We start from the raw sequence: 8,767 nt of genomic DNA, 5'->3' as shown, positions 1-8,767 counted from the left end.
CAGAATGGAAAAAAATAACAATAGGAAGTCCAAGGGAAGGCTCTCGACAATCATCATTGTTCGGGAACAATGGCTTCTCCATGGGCGAGGGCATCACCCAAGCTACATCCGTGACACTAGCCGTAAGAGCATCTCCACTTGTGCCCCGTCGAGACCCCCGGTGAGCGTTTTTTCCATCCGGACGGCGTAATTCGGCCCAGTCGCGCCCCCCGGTTCCTCGTTTTCGTCCGGATTTGGCCCTTCATCCATCCGGCGAGCCCACGCCACCCCCAGCCCCCCGGGGAGCGCTCGGGGACTCCGGACAAAACGAAAGCGCGCGAAACGTTCCCGCGCGTCTGGTGGCCCCAACTTGTCGGCGAGAGACCACCGATCGTCGTCCTCATCGCATCGTCTTTCGCGCGCTGTAAAAGCATGCCGCCGGTCAGCATTCGCCGGACGCGTAGCTTCCACGCGGCGAGTTAATGTCGTCGCCTCGGTTTCATGCGCGCCTACCGCTATTTATCGCCGAACTACCCCGGCTGCCCCGCATTCACCTCCTCGCTCGTCTTCCCCCAAATCATCCCCAAACTCGAAGGAACCAGCAACAATGGCGAACGACGGTGCGGCCAACAACGGCTTCGGCCGCCGCTCTCTCCACCAATGGGAGGGGCGACTCCTGCACGCGGCGGGCTACCCTGCGCCGCTGGACTTCCGCGCGCGGGAGGCTGGAGGCCGAGCGCGAGCGGCGTGCCGATCCCGCCGCCGCCAACGGGTGGCGGCGCACTCGAAGCGGCGATCGAGGAGGTGCTCGTCACTCTCAGTGACGAGCAGCGCGCGGATCCGCGCTTCTTCCCCGACAACCACGAAGCGTGGATCGAGTTCTTCTGGCGAAGGTACGAACGCAAACTCGCCGCTTACGACGGCCCTCCTCCTCCTCCGGCAAGGAACAACGCCGCCGGCCGCCGCCGATGGTGGAGCGCGCCCAACCGCACCCTCGAGAATGTGCTCGCGCACATCGAGGACGCGGAACTCCCCTGTCCTGGGGATGCCGCCGCCGGTGGCGGCTACCGTGTCGCGCCGGCACGGTAGTTCCTGGATACCGAGGAGGATAGCGCCGTCCTCTTCGTCGTCGGGCTCGAGATCGGCGTCTAGGTCCGGCGGGTCGATGCCGGCCACCGTCAAGAAGGAGTGGCCGTCTCCGGCCACCGTGAAGAAGGAGCCGACGTCTCCACCGCCGACCAGGGGGCGCAGCAGTGGCGCGCTCGTCATCCGCGACCAGCCCTCCTCGCCGCAACGCGGGCGGAAGAGGAAGACGGCGAAGAAGGAGGCCGCCGCGGCCGCCGCCAACCAGCTCGCCGAGGAGGAGGCGAAGCGCGCGGAGGACGCCGCGGTGGCGGAGGCGATCGCCGGTCGCCGAAGGACTCGGTGCCCGCCGACAACAGCCTCCCCATCGACGCCGCGGCCGGAGTGGTCCGGGCGCGGCCCGGGAGCGCCGAGGAGGCGGAGCGGCAGGCGGCGGATGTTGGATCCGGCCGTCGCGCGACAACTCGCCGCCCGCGCCGCCGCACCGCCGTCCTCGCGGAACGCCGCGCCCGAGGAGGTGATCAAGCTCGAGGAGAGCGGCGACGACGACATCTACCGGCCGTCGCCTCCACGCGCCGGCGACGCGCGGCCGGGGCACAAGCCGGCCGGTGCACGAGGCGCCGCCGCCCCGAGACGACACCGGCTCCAGCGACGACGACGGCGGCGGCGACTACACGGCCTTCTACCGCCATTTCGGCATGTAGGAGGCCGCTTTTAGTTTTAGTATTAGTTTGCCAATCGCCGAATTCAAATATATGTACGAATTCGGCCTATTTATGTACGAACTCGCCTCTATATGTTAAATATCATTAAATTTCGCTTATGTTTGAACGAATTCGCCTATTTTGTCCGAATTCGTCGTATTACGTTGCATCCATCCTGGGCTCGCGGCTGGGAAAATGGGCCTCCCCACGCCAAATCTTCCTCCAATCCGGACGAAAATTTCGCCGGATTTGGGCGTGGGGAGCCCAAACGAGTGGGGATGCTCTAACACTTGACACAACCATTTCTAAGGGCAATAAGGTGAGCCAAAGGACCGCGAGCTACACCACCGAAGAGAACGAGTTGCTATGTTGTGGTTGGATGGTGATTTCACAAGATCCACTATGCGGTGCCGAGCGAAAGAGAGTTGCATATTGGCGGCGGGTGGGAAAGTACTTCTATGAGCGTAGGAAGTTCTCGCCAAACCCCTTCTTTAGTGACCGAAAACATCACTCCCTTTCGAAGATACGTGGCTTCATCCATGCCGAGTGTAACAAGTTCCAAGGTTTGTGTGATACGGTGAAGAGAAGAAAACTAAGCGGGCTCACGGCCGTTGACATGGTAATACCTCTACCTCTCTTGTCAATGTACATTGCATATATGTGGGCATGTGTCATGGATTGTCGTGCATATGTGTAGGTTGTTCACGCCTTAGAGCACTACAAGTCGGCCAATGATAACAAGGGATTCACATTAAGCCATTGTTGGATATTGATCAAGGATACCAAACGGTGAGAAACGAGCTATGCCTTTTAGAAAAAACTCGAGGAGGTGAAGAAGAACGGCAATGGCAACACGTCAACAGACGGTGCCATCGACCTTGACAATAGAGGTGGCGCAAAGAGAAAGAGGCCACCATCAAGAGCTTTATTGATCTTCATATGAGAGCTCTTGAGGTGAAAGAGGCCAATGCCAAGTCTAGACTCCTCGAGGCCAAAGCGAAGGCCAAGCTCATGGATGTTGATGCCAAGTCTAGGATCTTGTAGGCCAAAGCCAAGCTCACGGCCAAGGAGAACCGGATCATGCTGACCAACTTGGACAACATATTCGACCTCAAACAAAGGGCTTCGATCGAGAAGAAGCAAAAGATGATTGCCATTTGGGAGGAACTTGCCACACTTTGGAAGAAACTAGACGCCTTTTAGACATGTTGCATAATATTACCTCATTTTGCACATTTGGGACAACTTGCCAATTGTTGGCGATGCCTCAAGGACAATGACACATGATTGCCATTTTGTTTAGTTGCTAATTTAAATATATTTATGTATGTTCAATGTGCTTAAATGTAAATATAATTGCTAAATTGGCCAATGATCAACTAAAATGACAGCGCGAACCAAATAGGGATTGCTCACCGCGACTCAAATTATATTCATGAGGGCATCTCCAGCGTCCCGACGCAATGTCCGTTTGCGGCCGGGGGGGGGGGGTCAAAATATGCGACTGCACCCTAGCCCAGTGGTCCGACGCATAGTGATCGGGTTGTCCGCCGAGACGCAAACGTGGCCCAAATTTGCGCCTCGGATGTGTCTTGGTGGACGCTGCGTGATCGCGTCGATTGTCCGCTCGCTACTCCCACGGGCCCGCCTAACAACGGACGTGAGGCCTGTTTCGAGCGCATCGTTGATGGCTCCAAGTGTAGGAGATCAATTGTAGTACTTTTAAATAAGAAAGGTTGTTGAATCCACAAGGAGCTGAAGGTATTGGTTAGCGGAATTAACAAGCAAACAATAATAATTATGCAATAGTTTTTTGTGTTTTGAGTGTATAGTTTGCAATAAAATAAAGAGCAGAAAGTAAATAGCAATATGTAAATGCTCTCAATAAGAGAAATCTCAATCATCTATGCAGCAAGAGTACAAGCTCGTGTGTGTGTGTGTTTATATGAGACAAGTGTTCCCGAGGGCGGCATAGATTTACTAGCGTCAGAGTTCTACACAACATTGTAATTTTTTTTGTCAAGTTTCATTCTATTAGGAGCGGAGCCTAAATTAGGTGCAGCCATATATATGAGCAAATGCACCCCTTATGATGGGTCCTAGAGCCATTTTCATGTAAAAGTATGTGTATTATTAAGACATAAATATCCCACCATAGCAATAAAATCATTGGTCCCCAACATAAACCCTTCTAAGCAACTCAAAGTATTGGAAAACGGTTTATGTCATTCCGTTCCTTCTAACACTCATTCATTACATTAAAGTGTAACCCTATGAGCCCATATAGGTGAAGTAATATACAGTCGGTGTTCGCATAAAACCATCATAGAACAACCTAAAAGATAAAAACTTGACCAAATACGCATTGCACATCATATGGAATCATAGTCAGATCATCATATGCCCTCAGGAACATGGGGAAGTACTCACAAGTGTTAAACATGATATGGTCCAGAGGCATAATGGTTACAACACAATCTGAATATATAATTTCTCCACCAAATAAATATAAAGTACCAATCACAAACATGCAACAAGCCTCAAAACGAGATCCAGGGTTTAATTCAACACAAACTATGAGCGGAATGAAGTCGATCTCGTGGATGGTGATGGTGGAATATGGTGATCATGGAGATGTTGATGGAGATGCCTCCCCCAAGCCAAGGAGAAGTGGTGACGACGATGGCGTCGATTTCCCCTTCACCGGAGGCACCGGTGTGACAGGATCCGCCCTCTCCCGAAGTAGGAGAGGACCTTCGCCTTCGCCGCCGCCTCAATAAATCTTGGGAAAAATATGGCGTAGGTTTTTGGGAGAAACGGAGGCGTTTGTTAAAAGGGGGACTCGAGACGATGCCCGTGGACGAAACGGGCATGGGTGGTGCGCCCAGTCAGGTAGGGCATGCCACCTGGCCTCTTTTCCCCCTCGTGGCTCCTCTCACGTGATTCTTTGGCCCCTACTGCTTCTTCGGTTGAAAAACTGATCAGATATTTGCCTCGATTTTAGGTGTCCAGAAGGTCCCTAAAACAATAAAAAAAAATGAAAAAAGAGGTTTTCTACCTCCAAGGAATTAAAAACCAATGAAGGGGACTTTGTAGAAAATTCATGGAAATTAACTAAAAATGCATAAATAATGGTGTATGATGGCATATATCAATAAATACTAAACATATATGTAACAATGTTGATGATGTAAAACACATGTATCAATCGCTCCGTCAGCCGTCGCTTCGGCGGTCTTCGCTTCCGCGCCCGCGCCGCAGCCTTCGCCATCAATGGCGGCGCTTCATCTTCTCCATGCGCGTTAGGCCTGGTGGGCGGCGGCTGGCCTTCTGTGCCATCATCAATGGCATCGTGTCCCACGCGCGCCCGGCCTTTAAAAGGCGACCAACATCGTCCCTGCCGTCGCCCACACCACCGACACCTCCACTCCCACCCTCACCACTGCGTGTCGATGCATCACCATGGGGAAGAAGAAGAACGTCTTCGAGGTGTCCGGCAGCAGTGTGGAGAAGGATCTGCGACCGAACAAGGCGTCGCTCGCCGTCGAGATGGTGCGGCTGCTGACAAGGGATTAACTTGTCAATGCCTATGGATTGTAGGCTAGGGTTTAGTTAGAAGTAGAGGGCAAGTAGATCTCGAAGGTTTTAGCCGAAAAGTACTCGACGAATATGAAAACTAGGGTTTGCAGACAATGATTCAATGATCTTCTCGTCCCTCGACCCCCCCTTTATATAGGTGGAACCGAGGGATTCGTGCTATACAAGGATTACAGAGTCCGGGACGGTTTCTAACTCATCCCGCCGGATTACAAATAACACTTCCTATTACAACTCTATCTTTTCCTTAAATACATCTTGGACTCTCGAGTCTTCTTATTCTTCGGGTAGTGGGCCTTCAATAAACCCCGGTACTATATTAGGCAGGCCCATTTGGGATGCCTATGTCGATAGCCCCCGAGATTTTGCTTGAATCGTAGAATCGTGGAAAATCTCCACCGTTTATTTTTACTCGAAAGCTCTAACTTTTATACTTTTTCTCATAAAATTCTATATTGTACAGGGATATTGGTAGTTGGGGCTAGTTCATCCGACGGATCGGGTACTAGTTAACCGCTCTAGTGGCAATCCGCAAAAACCTACTTCAAAATCACGTCCCCGGACATGATTTCGGGATATCGGTGTAAACTTCGACGAGCGCCGCTTAAGGTCTTACCATTCTGTCGAGTCCCGAGCTAAATTTATCGAGTACCTAACGCGTCCGTTAGGATTTTTCTTCGTATCCGTTGATACGGATAAAAGTAGCGTGAGCGCAGTCTTCGGCGATGCCACGCCCGGCAGAATAGGTCCGGGGTCTTACCTTCGCAATTTTGCGGCATTCGTAAATTGATCGCAACTTCGGCGTTCTGAGAATATATTGTCGAGTGCTTTTCCGGCTGTTGGAATGGCACATTTTATCGAGTCAAATATGACTTATATTGCTTTCCCGATGGGAGTATATGGAGAGTTTAACGATAACTCGAAATATACTCTCTTGCTTGTTCTATTTTTCCTTTGTTAATTTCATCGGGCACGCGAACAGGCGTTCCCGATGGGAGTAGCTCCGAGGCTACAGCCAAGAACTTGTGCTTGGTTGTAGGCTCAACATTTTAGTCCACCTTGTCGCTATATTGCCATTATCTCCTGATATTCTTTCCTCCTTCTTCTTCTCTCTTTCTTTTTTCTCTATTTTTTTTTTTTATTTGTCGGGTGCGCGAACAGCGCTCCTGATGGGAGTAGCCCCCGAGGCTACAGCCAAGAACTTGTGCTTGACTGTAGGCTCAACATTTTCTATATTGTCATACTCGAAATTTTCCTTTTTTTCCAAAGTAGCCCCCGAGCATTTGGGCAAAAACTTGTTTCTGTCCAAAGGCTCCCGAAATATTCAAATAACGTAACCTGTCGCCATTCTTCTTTTATTTTTCTTGTCGACGTATTTTCCCTTGTCAAATTTTCTTCAACTGTATCAATGGTCGAGATTTTTCTGCTTTGTGGGTCCATCGTTTCCACCACGTTGGCACATCGTGCAAGTGGGGACACACGTCCTCCGCTTTTCCGGCGCACGTACGGTAACGCCTAGAAGATCCATTCTCACCACACGATTTCCTCATCCAACGGTACACTCGCGACCCCTAATTCTTATATAAACCTATCTTCAACCTCCGTTCATCCCTTGCTTGCGCCGCTCACTCGCTCCTCTTCGCAAAACTTCCTCTCGCGCCCAAGTTTCTCCCGATTTTCCCGCACTCGCATACATCGCTCCACCCATTGCCGTTGATGCCACCGCGCGTGCGCCTAACTCGCCACAGCACTCCGGAATCCAAGATGGCCGCTGAGGATCTTGAGTGGGAGAGATCGAAAATCTCCAACCAGGATACCAACATGCCGAAGAGGCTCGGCCTTATGAAGAAGGAGGACGCCATCCGCTTTCCTAGCGAAGAAAGCTATCCCAATCCTCCGATGGAGTACCGGGTTAGTTTTGTTGACCATCCGATCCGCGGCCTTTCGCCTCCAATTCATGATTTCCTCCGCGGCCTTCTTTTCGTTTATGGGATTCAATTGCATCATCCGACCCCCAATTCCATCCTTCACATTTCTATTTTTATCACCCTTTGCGAATGCTTTCTTGGAGTCGCTCCTAATTGGGCTCTTTGGAAACGCATCTTCTCGCATCCGCCGCAATGGCTCCCACAACGTCACTTATAACATAGGTGGCATTGTTATCCGTGTTCGTATCGATGTCGATTATTTCGACGTCAAGTTTCCCGATTCCGTCCAAGGATGGCGCAAGAGGTGGCTTTACATTCACGAAGAAAGCGCCAACTCCGTTGAGCACAACATAATTCCCTTCGACGGGAATGCCAAAATTCAGCGCCGTCGCTCCTGGGATGCCGAAGCTTCTGAGGAAGAGAAAAAGGCGACAGAGGCGCTCATGTCTCGCATTCGCCAGCTTCAAAATACTCGAGGCAAGGAGCTATCTGGTGTTCAAATCACTGCCTACTTCCTTAGGATTAGAGTGCAGCCTCTTCAGGCTCGAAAAAATCCCCTTTGGACGTACTCTGGTGAAAATGACGCCAACAGAATCTCCGGTGACCTTTCCACCAAGGACTTGGAGAAGTTGGTTCGAAGACTTTCTCGCCTGGGCAAAGATCCAGTTCCTTCTTCTTGTCGCGTAAAACCATACAGACTCCACCAATCCACTCCCCAAGGTATTTTGTCTTTCCGCATTTTTATCTTGTTGCGCCTTTTTCTCGCATCTCATTGTATTGTCATCTCTTTACGTTTTCTTTGGTTTCTATTTTTTCAGGACCATCCTAGTATAACTTCCCTTCCTCCTCTTCCTGAGGGTGGAGAGGTCGAAGAAATGACCATCGTTGCCGACGATACTCGGTGGCTCTTCTATTCCCGAAAGTGAAGTCGCGGGTTCTCACAAATCTGCGGCTTCCCATGGGCAAGAAATTGAATCTCGAGGCCGTTGAATCAACCGAGTCCCTTCCTCCCCGCTCGTCTCTCCCAAGAACAAAAGGAAAAGGACCGATGCCGAGGATTCTGGCATTTCTAAGGCTGAAGAAGTTGTTCCTTCTCATCCGAGGTCAGCTTACGATCCTTATGTTGAATCCCTCATCAGCTCGTAAGTCGACTTTATCTCTCCCCCCTTTTTTGTACTCGAAATATTTATATTGTCTTGCTTTTTATACTGTCGACTTTTTTGTTCACTAGCGATGAGGAAGAAGAAGTACCAGTTACTGACGTGGCTCCTCGGACAAGCACGTCACGTACTGTACTTGTTTCAGACACGCTAGTTGAAGGAGATGAAACATCGACTCCTCAACAAAACGTCGTCACCACTACTCCACCGTCAAGCCCCCTTGTCCCTTCGCCAAAAAGGGCAAGGGTTGAAATGATCGTTGAGCCTCCTCCTCAATTGGGCAGCTCTTCGTCGCAGCTCTTGGATGATGTAAGTT

Source organism: Lolium rigidum, chromosome 5 (genome assembly GCF_022539505.1).
Source record: "Lolium rigidum isolate FL_2022 chromosome 5, APGP_CSIRO_Lrig_0.1, whole genome shotgun sequence".
Lineage (NCBI taxonomy): Eukaryota > Viridiplantae > Streptophyta > Magnoliopsida > Poales > Poaceae > Lolium > Lolium rigidum.
Note: the sequence above shows the minus strand (reverse complement) of the source record.